The 17082-nt window shown below is 42.1% G+C and overlaps 1 protein-coding gene across 6 annotated transcripts in view; it reads left to right on the forward strand.

Annotated features, from left to right (window-relative positions):
• The window catches only part of mgat3b (beta-1,4-mannosyl-glycoprotein 4-beta-N-acetylglucosaminyltransferase b), a 55677-nt gene that overhangs the window by 7552 nt on the left and 31043 nt on the right, over positions 1 to 17082 (forward strand). Inside the window, exon 1 of one of the 6 annotated variants that reach the window (XM_086294934.1) lies at positions 2015 to 2271. The exons of 4 other annotated variants lie outside the window; for them this stretch is intronic. The gene's annotated coding sequence lies outside the window, so the exon portion shown is untranslated. Of the gene's footprint in view, positions 1 to 2014; positions 2272 to 17082 lie in introns of those variants that run through there. One more of the 6 variants, XM_086294937.1, reaches the window with a different exon arrangement.

Consider the following 17082-nt stretch of genomic DNA (forward strand, 5'->3'; position numbering starts at 1 on the left):
TTCTCCGAGGATAAAGATGCTTCTTTTGGGCTTTTTCTTTTTTACAATGTCTGTTTAGTAACGACACAAATTTGAGAAGTTCTAAGTTGGTCTAAGCAGGTCTAAGTTGAATCCACAGTGAGATAGTGGGCTAACACTTCGACTTTTCCTGGCAGCTGTTTGGTACCAGATCAGTACCTGGCAGGGTGTAAAGAGAGCAGGCAGGAAATGAATTTGAGCTAGAGGGCAGCAGGAAGTTTCTCACCATGCTTACAGCTTACAGAAGGATTTCTGCTGCTGCGGTTGTCTGCAGTTATCACGACGTGCGTTCAAATGGTCCACCGATGTCCTAACAAACATCCCACAGCCCCACGTTTCAAACAGCAGCATCAACAAAGACCGTCTCTCACGGGAATGCTGGCCTTTTAACTTCACAGTTGATGCTGATGCTGAGAGACAGGGCCTCGTGCAAGAGTCTGTGAGGTGTGTGTGTGTGTGGTAACGGTGGTAGTGTTTGCAGGAGGAGGAGCAGAAACTGAAAGGGTTTGAAACACACTGTAGTCAGAATGAAGACGTGCAGCGAGCAAGACAGGGAGCGAACGGATGCACTGGATGACTAGTGAGGATGAGGGATTAGTACTCGGTAGGCCTGGGTGGAGAGAGGGGGGCCCTTAAAAACTGCCTGGACTCGGCAGATCCACCTGAGCCCCACAGCTGAAGCTCGCATCATTTGCCAGATTTGATTAAGAGCACACTCAAGAGATTTCTCCCGCTGTCGCTCATACGCTGTGAGTTTCTCTTCAGGTCTGCTTTACTGGCACGTATAAGAGAGAGGAAACCTCAGATAAGGGAGTCGAAAACGTGAAGCGTGCCGCGACCGTTACGGGTAAATCCTAATCTGCCAAATCTCACGTTTTGTTTTTTTTTACCCTGCAAATGCAGGAACCCCTGACTTGTGTCTAACTCCTGACAAAGAGGCGAATAAGCGTTGAACCTGTCGTTTAAGGCCGCGAAACGCAGACCGACAGATGATTTGTCCTCTGTCTGTTTTTCCCAGCGGCAGCAGAAAACAAACTTCGCTGCTGGTCCCATCATCCGCCCGGTTTCTAATACGAGGAATGCTGAAGCTTTTTCAAAACGTGATCAAATTTTAGGTTATAGTATACACAAAACCTCTTCTCTGTAGTTCAATCAGCATGCATTCTTTCATCCTTTTCTCCTCTCATACAGTTTTTTCCTTAATGTGTGCCCTCTATCTTCCCCCGCCGCCACCCCCCCCAGCCTGCGACTCAGGTTGCAAGGCCGAAACAAATGGCTTTGCTGGCACACAGAGAGGCTGTCAGTTAAAATTGCCAGGGGTGATCTGGGTTTACGCGCCCAGATCAGCAGCCTTTTTCCTGTTGCACTACATCCTGTTTCGCAGGCTCTCCCTTTTCTTTTCTTCTTTGTTCTTCCTTTTTTTGTTAGGAAATCAGCTGTTAGTGCCAACTCGCCCAAGAGTCAAATGTCTTGTAATGATAATATTGCATTGACTGCAGATCAAGTTCGAGAAGGATTTTGACGCTCTCGAATCTCAGAAGGAAACGGCAGCCTCTCCGTTGCTTCTTGAGTCAAATGCGCTGAAATTTGTAATAAGAATTTTTTTTAAAAAGCGAGAATGTGTGCAGGAAACGGCCACAAACCAGTCTTGTTGTTATAAGCAGATGGAGGCGGACATCTGATATCCTGCAGTGTGTGAACGCCACTGAAGGACAGCAAAAGGGCAGTGAAGACAGATTTGCATGAACGAAGGAAAATCCCAAACAAAGCAAGAGCTGGCTGACTTTTGTTCACTAGGATTGGCTTTCTAGTATTGCAGTAGAGTGGATGTAAACACGGGTTGTGCAACAACCCACAAAACACACACAAAGGAATACTATTTTCAGAATTAGGGTGGAGCCACCTGCATGTGTTGCTTTAGCTGCTGGCAGTGGGTGTGCCCAACAGGTGTGATCATGTTAGTGCCAATCAGTCGCTCACCAAGTTAACAGAGCTTTGATTAGCACTCAGCATGAAGCAGGCCAGCTGCCTGCTGCCAGCTCTGTTCATGCGCTAACTCGCCGCCACCATCGTCACTTCCTGATGCCCAACAGCTGGCTGCACATGCAGCTGCTTCGACCTCTTGTTTTGTTTTTTTTCACAGATTGCTTGAAAAGTTCCGCTTTTCTTGGGTTTCAGCCTAAGAAGTGAAAGCAAAAAGTGACAAATTCACAGTTCAGCGTGACCGTGTGTGAGGGCACAGAGCGGGTTGAGGTAAGAAGCCTGAAAAATGTTTGTGTGAATGCCTCCTCAGGCCCCCTTTTTAAAGTGGCCTGCAAGGTGGACCGGGGTCCAGAATGTTGCGCCGTTTAAGCAGAGCTGTTTTCAAAGTGATCTGAAACGGGTCTTGAAGGGATCTTTGAGAAACGCGTGCATGTGCAGTGAGGGATGAAGTGAGAAGTGTCAAAAGTGGTAACCAAAAAGTGTTGCAACTGAAACTAGTTCTGATTCTGGAGCATGCAGTTTTAGCCCGTGCCACATTTTCTGCACGCTCCTGAAGTGGAACAGTTGTAGCCCGGTTCAGCAGCTGCTGGATGAATGTAAATGGATCCCGGTCGCCATCACTCGTTTGGGGGAAGCAAGTTTCCTGCTGAGCGGGTTTAAAATGGAGAACGATGTTGAAGGGAATGTAAAGGATGACTGGCTCCTGCTTAGAGTAACTCTAGCTCACCTCCACACTGAGGAGTGCTGCTGATGAAACTGGAGCTGAGGGAAGCCGAATTATCCTGGAGGCCACGTTGGTCCCAGCAGTTACTGCTAACATGATCTTTATTCCGTTTGTTGTGAGTGCGTTGTTTTCAGTGCTGAGGCACAGGGCGAGCACTAAAGCAGTTAGAAGCCATTGTCTCCTCCAGCCGGCGGGTAAACGACTCAGCAACACGACAGGAAAAGCTTCAAAATAATCAGTGTAAATGTACCTGGATCATACAATATCTATGTTGCATCATTACCGCCATGGCTGTAATCTGTGCTGTGCACAAGCTGGAGTCGTCCCAGCTTCCAGGATGTGAAGATCGTACTGAGCTCACCCCACTAGCAGGTTACGTGCACAGCTTGCCTCTGCTGCTGCTGGGGGAATTGAGCTGTGTTCCACCTCTGATCTGGCATCTGTAGACAAACGCGCACACTCACTCACTGGGCTGGGCCTGCTGGCTGTGCTCCCACTATTCCTGGAGAGTCAGTCTGACAAACACATACATCTCTTTCCTTGTTTGACATCTTATTTCACGCCATGTGCATACAGACCCTGCCCTAGAAAAGACTGAGCGTTGCATGAAACGTGGATAAAAAAGGAGAGTGCTGATTTGGAATCCCTCTCATGTGTTTATCCAGTGTAATCTAATCCAGATCTCCTGCACATACCTGCATCACGATCAGCCCCTTCTGCCCACATGTGCTGCAGGATCAAGTGTTTAAAGACAGCACTCGGGAAGGGGTATTTGGGGGAAGTGGGAAGGTGCACCCCCCCACCTCGCCTTAGGCTTGAGTGTTCCCAGTCCTCATTAGACGGTCGGGGAGTGTTTGATGCCTGGATGAACGAACAGCTACAGAGTTTTCCCGCCACTGTCGCTGTCACGCGACGAGCTGCGCTGATAAAAATAACATCTCGCCGCTCAACAGGTGAAAGGTGGCGCTCTGGTGTTCTATGCTGAGAGCTGAGAAGCTATCATGTCAGGTGTGTGTGTGTGTGTGTGTGTGTGTGTGTGTGTGTTCGAGGCCAGGTCTATTAAATAAAAACACTGGTGGTTTTAAATTTGTGGAGTTTTTGCTGCATTTGAATCCGTTTTACAGCGTTTCCTGTTGATAAAGAGCTGCACCGTGGCCGTTAATGCACACTGACAGGAAATAAATAATGGGCAACAAGCAGCAACGTGACATTTAAATGACGCAGAGGATTCTGTTTTTTCACCGTCTGTTGATGAATCACTAAAAACTTTGTTTCATAAATACAGGACAATCTGGGCGCTGAGCTGCCAGAACTACTGCTGTAATTTTCTGCATTTGTCATGTAGAAAAAGTGAGATGCGCTGCTGAAATCTTCTTTAATGTTATTTTAGGGACTCATTGAGTAGCTAAACATCTTTACAATAACAGAAGGAAGCGTTTTCACTCATCTGACCCACTTAAGATCAAAGTGGGCTGTGTGTGGCCCACGATGTCAAACAAGTTTGCCATCCCTGATGTAGGCCTGTCGCGCGGCCTTCTTTCAGTGGTCACTTTTATATTAGTAATTCTTACAGGTTCATTCACAGAAACTCTCCACAGTGACAGAGACAGTCATAATACAATATTTGTTCTTCTCTCTTTCTGTTTTTTTTTGTGTGTTTGTGTGTTTGCACGCCATATTTGCGCTCATGGCAACGAGTATTGTCAGTATCTAATTACGGATCATGAATGTTCGGTTCTCTGGATCCCCCACAGTGTGTCTGTTTTAATCTCATTGCAAACTAGAAAAAGAGCTCACTCGCCACGAAAGACACGCGGTGGTTGTTTTGCGTGCCACTGTTAATTTACGCGTGCAGTAAATTTGCTGTGCTGAAAGTGACGAGCAAGTGTTAATGTGGTAACTTTCACACCTCGTACAGAGAAGGCAGTGTTTCCTGATGGTGATAGGTTCATGATAGCGAGTGCAGGATGGGACGTTCACACACAGCCTTAGTTTGCTTTAGTTGTCATTTTGCAAAAGTTTTTTTTTTATGTATTGTCAGATGATTTTTGATCACTTGGTTTATTTAGAGTTCATCAAATGCTTTGCAGGCTCTGCAAGTCTTTCTTTTCCAGTTCATTAGATTAGACACCGCACAATTGTTACATACTTCACGATATTATTGCAGTTTTTAATAATCTGTGATTATACTGTGTATTGCAAAACATATATTACAATTTATCAGCTTTTTTCCAACTACAGATTGTCCACAAAGTTAAACTTTGTGGCGCCATGCAACCCCACGCACGGGGCAATCTGCAGTAACTCGCTAACTGGGATTTGCCGCGTTAATGCGGTTATGGTGTTAACTTGACTTTAACGAGATTAACGCTGACAGCACTAATAGAAATATAACCAGAATACAACCAGCATGCGGACAGTTAAGTAGAGTCCAACTTGTACTCATTGACAGACTCATTCACACTGATGGCAACATGTTGGCAATCTGTGTTTACAATTTGGTGGATTATTTGCAAACACTGGACCATCTCTCTGAGAGTGATTGCAATCAGTCCAAATAAGAATGCAACTGTTTGCAGACAGGTTGCTTCCTAGCAGGTAAAACGAGCCCTCTTGTTATCATTAATAGTGATATTTGGTGTCCCTGTATCGATACAATGTTACCACACAAAATATCATAATGATATGTTGTATGCATGTACAAAGGTCTCTCAAGCATATATGAGTCTTGCTCACCGGTTATGAAAATTTGAAGGCTTGACGTATCAGCCTTCTGAGCTTTGTGTTTACCGAGACCCGACTATTGCTCGCTGTCGTATGTGCGCTTACTCTGCCTTTGTTTGCTTTGGCTTACAGCAGCATTCAGCAGTCTTTGTCTTGTGACATCTGCTAGCCTATAAAGATTGCTGTCGGACTCATTTCCGATGCAAATAGTTTTACGAGAAGCTGAAGGTGCTTTCGTCCTGAACAAATCTTCGGATTAATTAAAAAAAACAACTTGTTCTTCTCAAGTGTGTTAATCAATATTGTACCAACGGGCATCTCTCACAGAGTCTGAGATATTATTCATGCTGTATTTTAAAGCTCAGACTTATAATACAGTGCTGGTTCTAGTTAATAAATCCTCCTTCAAAAGCACACACACACAGACAAACACACACACACTCTGTCTCCCAGGCAGGGTCTTTAGGGTGCTTGTTGTGATGATTAAATATGGATTTCTGCTCTGGCAGGTCAAACTTGAGTGCGGCTGGGCTGTATGTGTGGGTGTATGAAGAGCACTCCTCGTACCGCTGCTCCTTGTCACGGATGGTACTGACCATCAAAGGAGCAACATTTCCCTTCTCTTGCTTGCTCTCCCTCTCTCCCCTGTCTGTCCCTTACCTCACACTGTTTGGTTGGTACTCCCCCGTTCTAAAAAAAGGCACTTTCTCCCCTCATGTCCTCACCCCTCCTCTTGCACACAGACACACACGGCAGGCCAAAATAGAAGTTGTTTGTCCCTGAGCATGTATCGCTTCCTTTTTTTTTTTTTTTTTTCTTCATCGCCCCATTTTCTCTCTCACCCACTTCTCGCCCTCTCTGTTTTTCTTGTTTTTGTTTTTTTTTTTTTTTTTTTTTTTTTCCCCTACCCTCTTCCATGCTCGGTCACCTTAGTGTCACCTTACAGCCACGTCTACGCTGTGGAGACAGGAGACCCACCTAGGTGAGGAAATGGTCCTGACCTGCCCTCAGCCTGGCATGTGTGTTTATTAAGGCTGCAGTGCCGGAATGTACCACTGCCACTCGTTTTATGGGGGTGGGTGTCAGTTGTATGCCAGCTGGAAATGACGCACAGTTCATGCCTGGGTCAGAAATGAATATGCAGAGATGTCTCTGTGTGTTTTGCCTGTGCTGTGGACCCAGATGGTTTGCATTTGGCTATCCAGAACAAAAAAGAGGAAGTTGAGATAAAGTATCGAGTTCTCTGCTGGGTAAGCACAGTTTTGGCGGTTTTGCAGATTAAACGACATCTGTGTATTTAGGTGAAAAACTCACTTTGTGTGCAAACACTGTTTCATCATTTCAGTGACTTTATTTTGACCCTTGGGGTCACTTTTGTTCCCTAATGTCATGCAGGTCAAATATGCATATGTGCACATTTGCATTACAGAGAAAACCACACGTAATAATTATGTGTCAAAATTCTTCGAGTGGGTTTCCAATCTTTACGTGTGTCGTTGCGCTGCAGTGTATGCATTCCTACTAGTCCCACTTACCATTTTATATAGAGGAAAATATAGAAAACGTAGGCTCAGTTACGACTTGGAATGTTTGAGCATGGGTACATGAACAGTAGGGCTGCCACGATTAGTCGACTAGTCACGATTATGTCGACTATTAAAATCGTCGACGACTAATTTAATAGTCGACGCATCGTTTGAAGCTTTGTAAGATCACAAAGGACGCAGGAATAATAATAGTAGGATTTAAGAGTGTAATAACGGACTGAAACAGAAGATGGCAGCACTGCATGTACAAGGATGCCAGCTGCCGTTAAACCCCGAAGAAGAAGAAGCTGTGTCCCAGAATTCATAGCGGAGCTGTCAACAATGGCGGCAGCTAGTTAGTTTTAACTTTACTCTTATTATTCTTTCTGGGTCACAAAATAAACGTTTAACATATTTTCAGGCTTGAATGTAGCTGTGTAAACCTCAAATATCTGCTCAGTTTATCAGGACACCACATATTTTCAAAAGCGCTCCGACGTTTTCGGAGACGTCTGTTACCCACTAGCTCGTTAGCTAGGCGGGGGCTAGGCTAACTAGAGCCGTGAGAACACCGGACTCCCGGCAAATCGTTTTCAAACCCACCGCCGTCTTTCGCTAGTCAGGTTAAACATATATATAAGTCACTTAGATAACTTAAAAATGTTATTGTTTGGCTTTCTTTAGTATTTTATTTGTTCCTGAGTAAATCGGTTTGGCTGAGATTAAAGTTATAGTTTTTTGCACAGCTAAAACTGTCAAGCAGACAGCTGATTATCAGAAGTGTGAGACGCTGGAGAATATACTCCGGTGTCCTGTTATATTTTAGAAAGCAAGGAGTTTATTAAACTTCACCGAAACAATCTGCAAATTTCATTAAAAATTAATAAACTACCATCTTGTCTTTATTTTTAGTTAGCACAAACACTTCAAGCTGTAAGCTAATGATAGTTATATAAGACCAGATGCTGCTGGTGCAATAAGCTGTACGCTGTACGTCCAATGGATGATGATCTGATTAGTCGACTAATCGCAAAAATAATCGGTGACTAGTCGACTATCAAAATAATCGTTTGTGGCAGCCCTAATGAACAGTAAATTCAACCGAAACATGCCTTAGGTCTGTCAGGGCGAAGCCTCTGACTTTATGCTCCTCATCACTTGCTTTTTGTTTGTAGCTTGCCTTGTCATTATCTACTTTGCAAATTAGCCATTCACTTAACGACTCAGTGATTCAGGAAGTCAGATTTTCATAATATATAAAGATAACCGAGATGCTACAACAGACTGAGGTTGAAAAGGATTTTCTGTGGGTGGCGACACCTGCTATTCAGGCGAAGGCCGCAGCCACTCTGACGCAAATCTGACAAATCGTCACAGGGCTGCGATGACAGTTGTCACATATAACAGTGGATGCGGTGACCACAGATGAGGCTTTAGGCTGGACTTAGGGCTGTTCGATATAACGATATATATCGGATGACGATATAAAAACGTCTATCGTTTCATTTGACGCTATTGTTTGTTGCGTGGTGTCGCAAAATAAACTGTTTACGGCAATATTTTTTTCATCGTTTTGAAAGTCACTGTAGTGGTTATATTAATTTCTTAAAGTTCTCTCTTTCTCTTATATTTAATATAACCACACTACAGACGGACAAGCGCCTGTTTTTATGCGTTGTTGTTAGCAACAACGACGGTAAAACCACTGCGTGTCCGCTTGTTTATTAAAATAAACTGAATCACGTGAAAGAGGATGCAGAGTGTTTACGGATGAGAAGTAAAAAAGAGCCGTCAGGTGCTAAAAAAAATCAACCTTAGACTCAAACGTTAGAACAGGCTCTTCCCCGCAGCACGACGTGTAATAAATACTCACAAAGAAAACGCCGGCCGTTACAACTTGCGTCTAAAAATGTATAGTTTCATGCATCGGTTAAAACACTCGACTCCAGGTACACGAGGCCCAGCTGCAAACACTTCACGCAAGTCGAGCTGCCCGAGATTCACAGAATTTACAGAAAATGTTACATTTTTGTGATTTATATCGTCGTCGGAACGTCTTATATCGGGATATGAGATTTTGGTCATATCGCACAGCCCTAGCTGGACTGGAAACAAAGAAGAAAAAAGGCTATTAGAGCCACAGATATGAGATGGAGGAGGGGATTATGATTCATATTCACCAACAAATAAAGCAGTCCGGTGATTCAATGAGATTTGTAAGGGTGACGCATGGCTATCACATCACATCATTTTGGCTGTTGAGAGATGCGTACGTCAATGAGGAGGCTGTCACCAGTAATGTGAGGGAGGTGAGACGTGAACACGAGGGTGGGAGAGGAAGATGAAGGCCAACTCTTTGTCTGCGGATGGACGGCCGGCTGAATGGATGGAGAGAATGAGAGGGAGAGGACAAGCAAAGACATTTTCATCAGGATTATCCTCCAGCCCAGAATCTCATCTGGGAAAGTGGCCCAGTGCTTACCGATCACACAAACGCGCAGACACAGACACACACAGACACAATGCCGCAGGAGGCTGCAAAAACTGGAAAAGCTGTACTTCACCTCAGTTTGCCCAGGAAAGCCCCTCTTTAAAGCTGCTTGCTACACGCCCCTCAAGAAATGTTGCTGGATGTTGTGACTGTGTGTGTGTGCACAGGTCATTTGTTTGTTATCCTCACTGAATCTCAGTGGATTTCCTCCTACCTGATTTTACTGTTTATTCATTGTGTATCTCCAAACTCCTGCCCACCCTCGGTGCACCGCAGCCAGGAGGAAAGCCTTGATAGCAGCTTGCTGCTTTGTATTCTGTAGCTACACGTGGAAGCTCGAGGCCAGGGGCCTCATTAAAAAAGTTCTTAGATCCTGTACTTAAACTTAGTCTTTGGTTAAATCCTGGCAGTGTTCTTACATCCAGTACGGAGCATAAAAACCCCTCTCATGCATGTCTGAAGAATCATGATTCTGTGATGTATAGACCTAATGGCCAAATGTATCTTGTACCATTTAGCAGCACAGTCATTATTGCTTTGTAAGTGGTAGTGACATTACTAGGGTTTGGTACTGTTCACAATTGAACTGATGTCGTTACCTGGAATTTGGTATCGATACCCAGCGGTACCTTTTCTTTTTTGGTACTCTAAGCATTTTTAATGATTATATTCAAAAATTTGTCTTACAAAGTAAATAATTAGTTCTCAATTAAAACATGAATTTATGTATTTATAACATTTTCCATATCATAGCACATAGATCAGTGTCTGACAATCTTTGAGACAACAACTTATCCAGTCACCTAATTAATTACCTGAAAAATAGAAGCTGTCTATGTTTTAATAAAGTTTCATCCGTGGCTTTAACCATAGTATTCACCGCTGACCGCTGGTAGTGACAGCAGCAGGGGTACACAAGGGTTTACAGCATTTAGTGGTACCACCCGGTTGAATGTGGCTTATACGTGTGGTCATTTTTGTTGTAACTCTGGTCATTCATGTTACTGCTACTAGCAAAATATTGGAACTCACTAATGAGTCTACTTTGGTAGCGTTGATGAAGTCGTACAACTGAAACGTGCTTGTTTTGTTTTTTGATAAACTTAAACAAAACTCCTTTTTGTTTTATCAATACTCTCCACGCTGTAAAGATCTTAACATTCAGAATTGAAAGCCCATTTCACCCTTTACTGTTAAATTTCCCTGTGTTGCTCATAGTTGATGTAATTTAGCCGCTGAGCCTTAGCCTGCTAGTGTTAGCTAGCTATGCAATCTGAACTTCACTGACATTAGCAGTTCACCATAAACTCTACCTTCATTTTTTTTATTCATTTATCATTAATTTCAGCATAAACATACTCTGAAAGTTTTATTATAACCTTGTGTAGCAATTTTTTTTATTTATTTATTTTTCTGAAGGTAGTTGGCTGTATAGTAGTCTGTATGAGTTTCACTACTGTTGGCTAAAGGTTTCTGTGGTTTTACTGGGAACAAAATCTTTTCTGTTAATATTTTTAATCCACTTCTAGGAAATGTATTTTCTCCCCCCGTACACCCAGGCAGCCTCTCAAGCTGCTCTTGGTTTGTGTATTTCACTTTTTGGGTTTTTCTTATAAATATTGTTGCTGCTCTACACCTGTAGAGAGTTTTCTTGACACTATTTTTAAAAGTAGCATTACGTAGAAATGAAAAGCCTTGTATTCAAATGCACACACGTTACGGAGACTGAGGTTAACTAAAATTAAAAAGTAATTTGACAAAATTTGCCTTAAGATATTGCATTACCCTTTTAAACCATGTTCTAGCGAGACACTTAAATGAATTCAAAAAGGTGTATTAAGAAACTGTTCTTCTTAAATTGCGTTTAATTTTGGAGTAATTTATAAAACCATAAACTCTGCTGTTTGCTTCCCATTTAGCTGTTTGCTTCCTCCCTAAAGAAAAGTAAAGCTAAAAACTGGAAACTACGTATTCACAGTTGACTCCTGCCCTTCTGAAACAGTCACTTCGGTAAATTATCAGCCAATATTTGAGCTGCACTATAAAGGCTGCTCCAGATGTTTATATCCATACAAATATTCATACATTTAATTTGAAATGTAATGTTTTTTAAAGTAAGCTTTGGTCTTGACCAGGACTGTTTTTTTGTATTTTGGACCAAAATTAAAACACTTCAATGTAAAACTGATCTGGCGTCCATATGTTCAAAATTGGGAAATTTGACAGCGCAGACAATCTCAGTGTGACATGATCTTCTGGGAATCCCAACACAGGATACGAGAGAAAACCTTAACAATGGTACATATTATGCGTGCATAAATAGAGCTTAAATACATTGTTTTATGACTTTATTTTTTGGCTTATGTCAGCTAATACCTTTGCAGAAGAGCTTTGTCCTGCGATTGTGACATTCTTAAATTCATTTCCTAAGAATTACAAAAAGAGGAAATGCAGCAAAGTCAGATTAAGTGACATGTACAGCATCAGTCTTACAGTTATGCTAAACTTTTTTTGTCCCCATGGATTTTATACAGTGCGATGCACGTTTCCAGCGAAACAGCAACCCCCCGCGCAACAATCATGCGCTTCCTGTCTCCTTTTTTAAGTTATTATTTTTTTATAATGCTTCTTAATGCTTACCGCACAAAGTGCAGTCAAGGTTGCGTAAACTGACACCACTCCCATTTGCACTGGATTTCACATACCTACAAAGCTGAAATGGGTGTCACAGGACCACAACTATTATCTATCAGCAGCTAAGGGAGGACAGATTGTGCAGAAAGGCTGTGCGAGAGACCCAGTGTGTTCGGGGGTTTGCGTGTCCAGGTCGCACACCATGCCTTATGATAAAATATCTATTTTTAAGTTAAACAAATTTTTTTTTTAGCAAATGATTTCTATCAGTCAAACTGAGTTTCAGCCTCTGTGTGACATGCCTGAATGTGCACGTCAACCTATTGTTATTTTAGGATCGTTAAGCTACACAGAGATTATGTTAGAAAAATCTTACATGTACTGATGCAGTCACATTACTTTTTTTTTATTGGAGCTGGTTACATTGATGTAATTTAAATTCAAAGATGGCTTTTTAAGTTTTCTGTGTATGTGTTTGTGGCTGTTCGGACACACACAGTCCCTCCCCACCAGCAGCTGTGACACAGCACTATTTCAGAGACAGGAGGTGGTTCCAGAGTTGAATGGGCTTTATTGTCTTTGAGTCAAGAGACACACACACACACACACACACACACACACACACACACACAGCGTCTGCCTATGTCTAAGATTCTTCATATGACATTTGACACATAAGCACAACGTGGAATGCAGTCAGTTTTCTTGGTGTCCTGGTGGAAGTCTGTTGTTTTGACAGTAGTTTAGCATCAAGAGCTCGTTTAGAGTTGGAGACAAGGACTCGTTTTTACTTGTGTTGCTATTTCTGGAGGAAAAATAAATCATGCACAGGAAAAATGTGCTTTGGTTTCTTAGAGCCATTTAGCTAAACTTGATCTATCTTTGAGTCTACTGAGGAAATCTAACTGAGATTTCACCTTCTTCTCAATGCTCTCCTTCCCCCCCTTTCCTTTCTTCGTCACCTCACATACACGGTAGACATCTGACCTTCCCTGAGCCTCGTTCTGCTGGAGGCGTCTTCCTGGTTAAAGGGAATTCTTCCTTCTTGCTTTACCCAGGAGTTCGATCATAGAGAATCATCTGATTGTTGGGGTTTCTCTCCAGTATTGGAGGGTCTTTATAGCACCTCGAGGCAACTGTTGTGAATTTGTGCTTGATAAATAAAGCCTCATTTAGAGTGGCCTTGGTGTATCTATGGTCCTTATCTCCTCCTAGATTACTGGACCAATCTTCATGAAACTGCCTTTCAGTTTGTCTCAGGCTTGTTAGCATGTGTCTCTATTGGAAAAACGTTAAAAAATATAACTAAGATAAAGATTTTACCAGCGACTGATTGGCTTCATGCGTAGCTGGTAATGTAAACTGCCACTGTTTCTGTCCAGATGAGACCTGAGCGTCTAACTTTAAGAGAACTGTTAACACTTTTTAGTTACAAAAAATAGTTTTATCCCAATAAATTAACACTGTTTGTTATAACATGTACAATTCTATGCTGGCAGCTCCACATAAGTGGCTAACCTGATAGTAAAGTGTCCCAGGCTTATCAGTGCTGATATTAGAATTTAACTTGAAGCTAAAGGGCTGACTGTATTACCCAGTAATGATTGTGTTATCTATTAATGATCTCTCAGCTTGTTGACCTCCTACCTTCCTTTTAAACAGAGGCGTAACTAACAGCAGTTGCAATATTTGACAAAGGTCATTTGTTTTGTTTTATTGCAGGTATAAAAAGCCTGAATTTTGAACTACAGTCAATGTTCTACACACATGATAATGTTCAACCGACAAAGTTTTCTTATCATAAATGAAAGCAAGAAGTCAGCACTCGTCTCATTTGGAAGTGAAGAATTCTGATGAGGAAGTTGAGCATCTGGAAGTTTTTAAGGTTAAAAATAGTATAAATGTGTTCCAGGGAACTGATTCCTTCCTAGTTTTTGTTGTTTTCATTTCAAACTGGTAAAATAACATCACGCATATCAACTCATTTGTCACAATCTCCTTTACATAAGATTTGTCAAACAAATGTAGTCAAACTAATGCAGCCCCTCACTGCTTACTTAGATGGCACAAAGGAAAAGCGCATGACCTCTGATCACCACAGATATGCTGCACTTGACGTAGATATGACGTACTTTAAATGAAACTAATTAATCCACTGCATGTCTGTCTTTGTAGCGCTGTTTGAGCATTCTCCTTTAGAAAAGTACGTGAATAAAGATTATATCAGTAATAAAAGCAACTGATTGGCTTCACGTGTAGCTGGTAATATGAACGTCCATCCTTTCTGAAAAGAATCGTCCGATTTAATATCGGCTGTTCCAAATAAGTGTCTAATCTGATGGTAAAATTTATATTTATTAGTATCTGAGAATCTTTTTTTTTTTTTTTTTTTAAAACAACCTTAATTTTGACTGTGTTATTGAACTGCTGATGGCTGTGAGCAGGAGACATGGAGATATTATGGATCTACGCTGATGGCAAAAAGAGTTAATAGAGGTGTGATGGAAAAAGTACACTGAGGTTGGGGGCACACACACACACACTCTTAAGCGGACACATGCTTTTAGATGTGTTGTTGTTCACACTCACATATGCTCTGACACGTCTATATTCGTGTCATGCAGAAATGCGACCTCTTTTTGCTGTCGTTCTTTGATACTGTGAAGCACAATCTGTGGGTTTCTGACCCACACGGAAACAACAATATAAATTAGCTTGCAAAACATAAAGCTGCACATAGGTGGTAGAAGTGGTCGTAAATAACTACATGTATGCAATCGTGCTGTGCACAGTTCGCTTAAGAAAATATCTGCTTTTTCTGGTGTTGTACACATGCAACCTGCACGAGATGGATCTGAGCTGGGGTGAAACAGGTGGAAGCTTCCTCTTCAACAAAGGACCCACTACCTGTTTCCCAGCAACACTCACTTTCATGATGTCTTTGCTCTTTATCTGAATATCTAAAAAGAGGCTTCCCAGTACGGAATACCTGAAACACAAAAAGTAGGAATAACAGCAGCCGTTCACATCTCTGACATCAACCATAACATCTCAACGAAGCTCACTCAACTTCTTGCAGAGGCTTTTGCTAACAAGCATTGATTCTTAGTTTCAAGATTACCGCAGTCATTAGCAGATGCTTACTGAGCTGTTTATTCCACTGAGGCTCTGCTATGAAGGATCTTGCTCTGTGGTCGCCTGGGTCAAGCCAACCCGCTCGACTTAATCACACCAGAAACATACAAGCTTGTTTCTTTTTTTTGATAAGTATTGCTCGTGACCTGTGAGGACGTTTGGCATATTAAATTGAGAAGCGCAGTTGTTCTCCGATCACAGGGCCGCGCGTCTGATCAGAAACTTGTTGTGACACATGTATTCAAAATTTCCTTTCTCGTCTTATTTCCTGTCACAAGCTGCTTCCCCTTTTTTGTTTGTCCTTTTCCCTGACTGAGGTACAGCTTGTGCTGACTCTGCAGGTCGTCATTATCAAGCTGCCATCACTGTTTTTTGTCAGTGAAGGATTGTATTTTTCATTAATCAGCAAATGATTTCTTGCATCTGCACTTGGCTGTTGAGCTCTTTAATACGCACTCATGCTTTCAGATTACCTCCGAATGTGTCTTAGCATTGTCTTGCTGAAGTAAGAAAGCACTTCCCCGACGAACATTTCCCAATAATAGGATATGTTGGATTAAAAGCTGGAGTGATCATCGCACAACTTTCGCTCCCCAACTCCTGTTCCGCAGTAATACATCTCTTACATTAAAACGTGCATGTACTCTTCTGTTTGAATAATGGTCCTTTGACTGATATATTTGGAAGCTAACATTGACTGATATTAGCTATTTGCTATCAGTATTGGCAAAAAATATCACGTGGGAGAAACGCCTTTCAGCCTGGTCGTGGTGTTGATGATGTTTGCCTACCAGAGGAAACTCTACTCTCCTTCTTGTTGGCAACACATTTAGAAAGCTGAATGTCAACCTCAGTCTGAAGCTTTCGGTCAATCGGACTCGAGTTTTAAGCATAAAATAAAAGATTGTACTGAGATGCCTTATGACAGAGGATGTATTTAAAACATACTTTTAAACCGTTCTGGCTATTGCTGCTTATCTATGAGCAATTTGACTTGATGAGAAACAGGAACTGTGTGTGTTTGTGTATTCAAAGTGATGTGTGTTACATTTGAATGTCCATAATTTGCTCTTAAAGACTCATTGACTGGGCATGAAGTTGGAGGAAAGCCCCGACTGTTATGTACCCCTCACTGTTTCAGGCACATAATGCTGCATTTATCCAAAAAGAGAGAGGCTGGCTGTGTGTATAAACGATCCAGTTTATCTATCGGAGTGTGTGTGTGTGTGTGTGTGTGTGTGTGTGTGTGTGTGTGTGTGTGTGTGTGTGTTCAGACCGAATTGCAATTCAACCAGATGGACTGTCTCGCCATTGTCAGCTTAATTCAAGAATTTGTTGTCGCGTTGTCAGTTCAAAACTTTCTTTGTGCCTTAACGGGAAACTTCATTTGCAGCGAATCAATGAACACAATGCACACTCACTCAATAACATATACATGAATGCGACACATTAAAATGAACAATGGAGGTGGGTTGACCTTCGTCAAAGCGAGAGTTGCTATATGCAGAAAACTCATCATGTTAAGAATGCACTCATTTCACCCCACTGAATCACGTTTTGTCTCCTACATTGTCCCCCTCCTACTCGCGCTAATTAATCTCATTAAAGAAGTCCACCCACCCCTCTTACTTCACTCTTCACACATGAGTCCTTTCTGCCACGAACCTTTTTAAGGTTAAAGGAATGTTGTTTTCCTTCTTGGTTGCTGGGGAGCAGAAGCTTTTCCTTCTGCATTTAATACAGCTGGTTGATTGAAACAGAAGTGATCCAGGAAATGAACCTTATTCTTCTCCTCGTGCCAGAAAATGTAAAATGTAAGCAATGCAAAGGAGCAGGAAATTGAATGA

This window comes from Aulonocara sp. 'chitande type north' Nkhata Bay, linkage group LG6 (genome assembly GCF_057382095.1).
Source record: "Aulonocara sp. 'chitande type north' Nkhata Bay isolate Kocher_YH1m ecotype deep benthic linkage group LG6, A_spYH_male_GT1.1, whole genome shotgun sequence".
Classification (NCBI taxonomy): domain Eukaryota; kingdom Metazoa; phylum Chordata; class Actinopteri; order Cichliformes; family Cichlidae; genus Aulonocara; species Aulonocara sp. 'chitande type north' Nkhata Bay.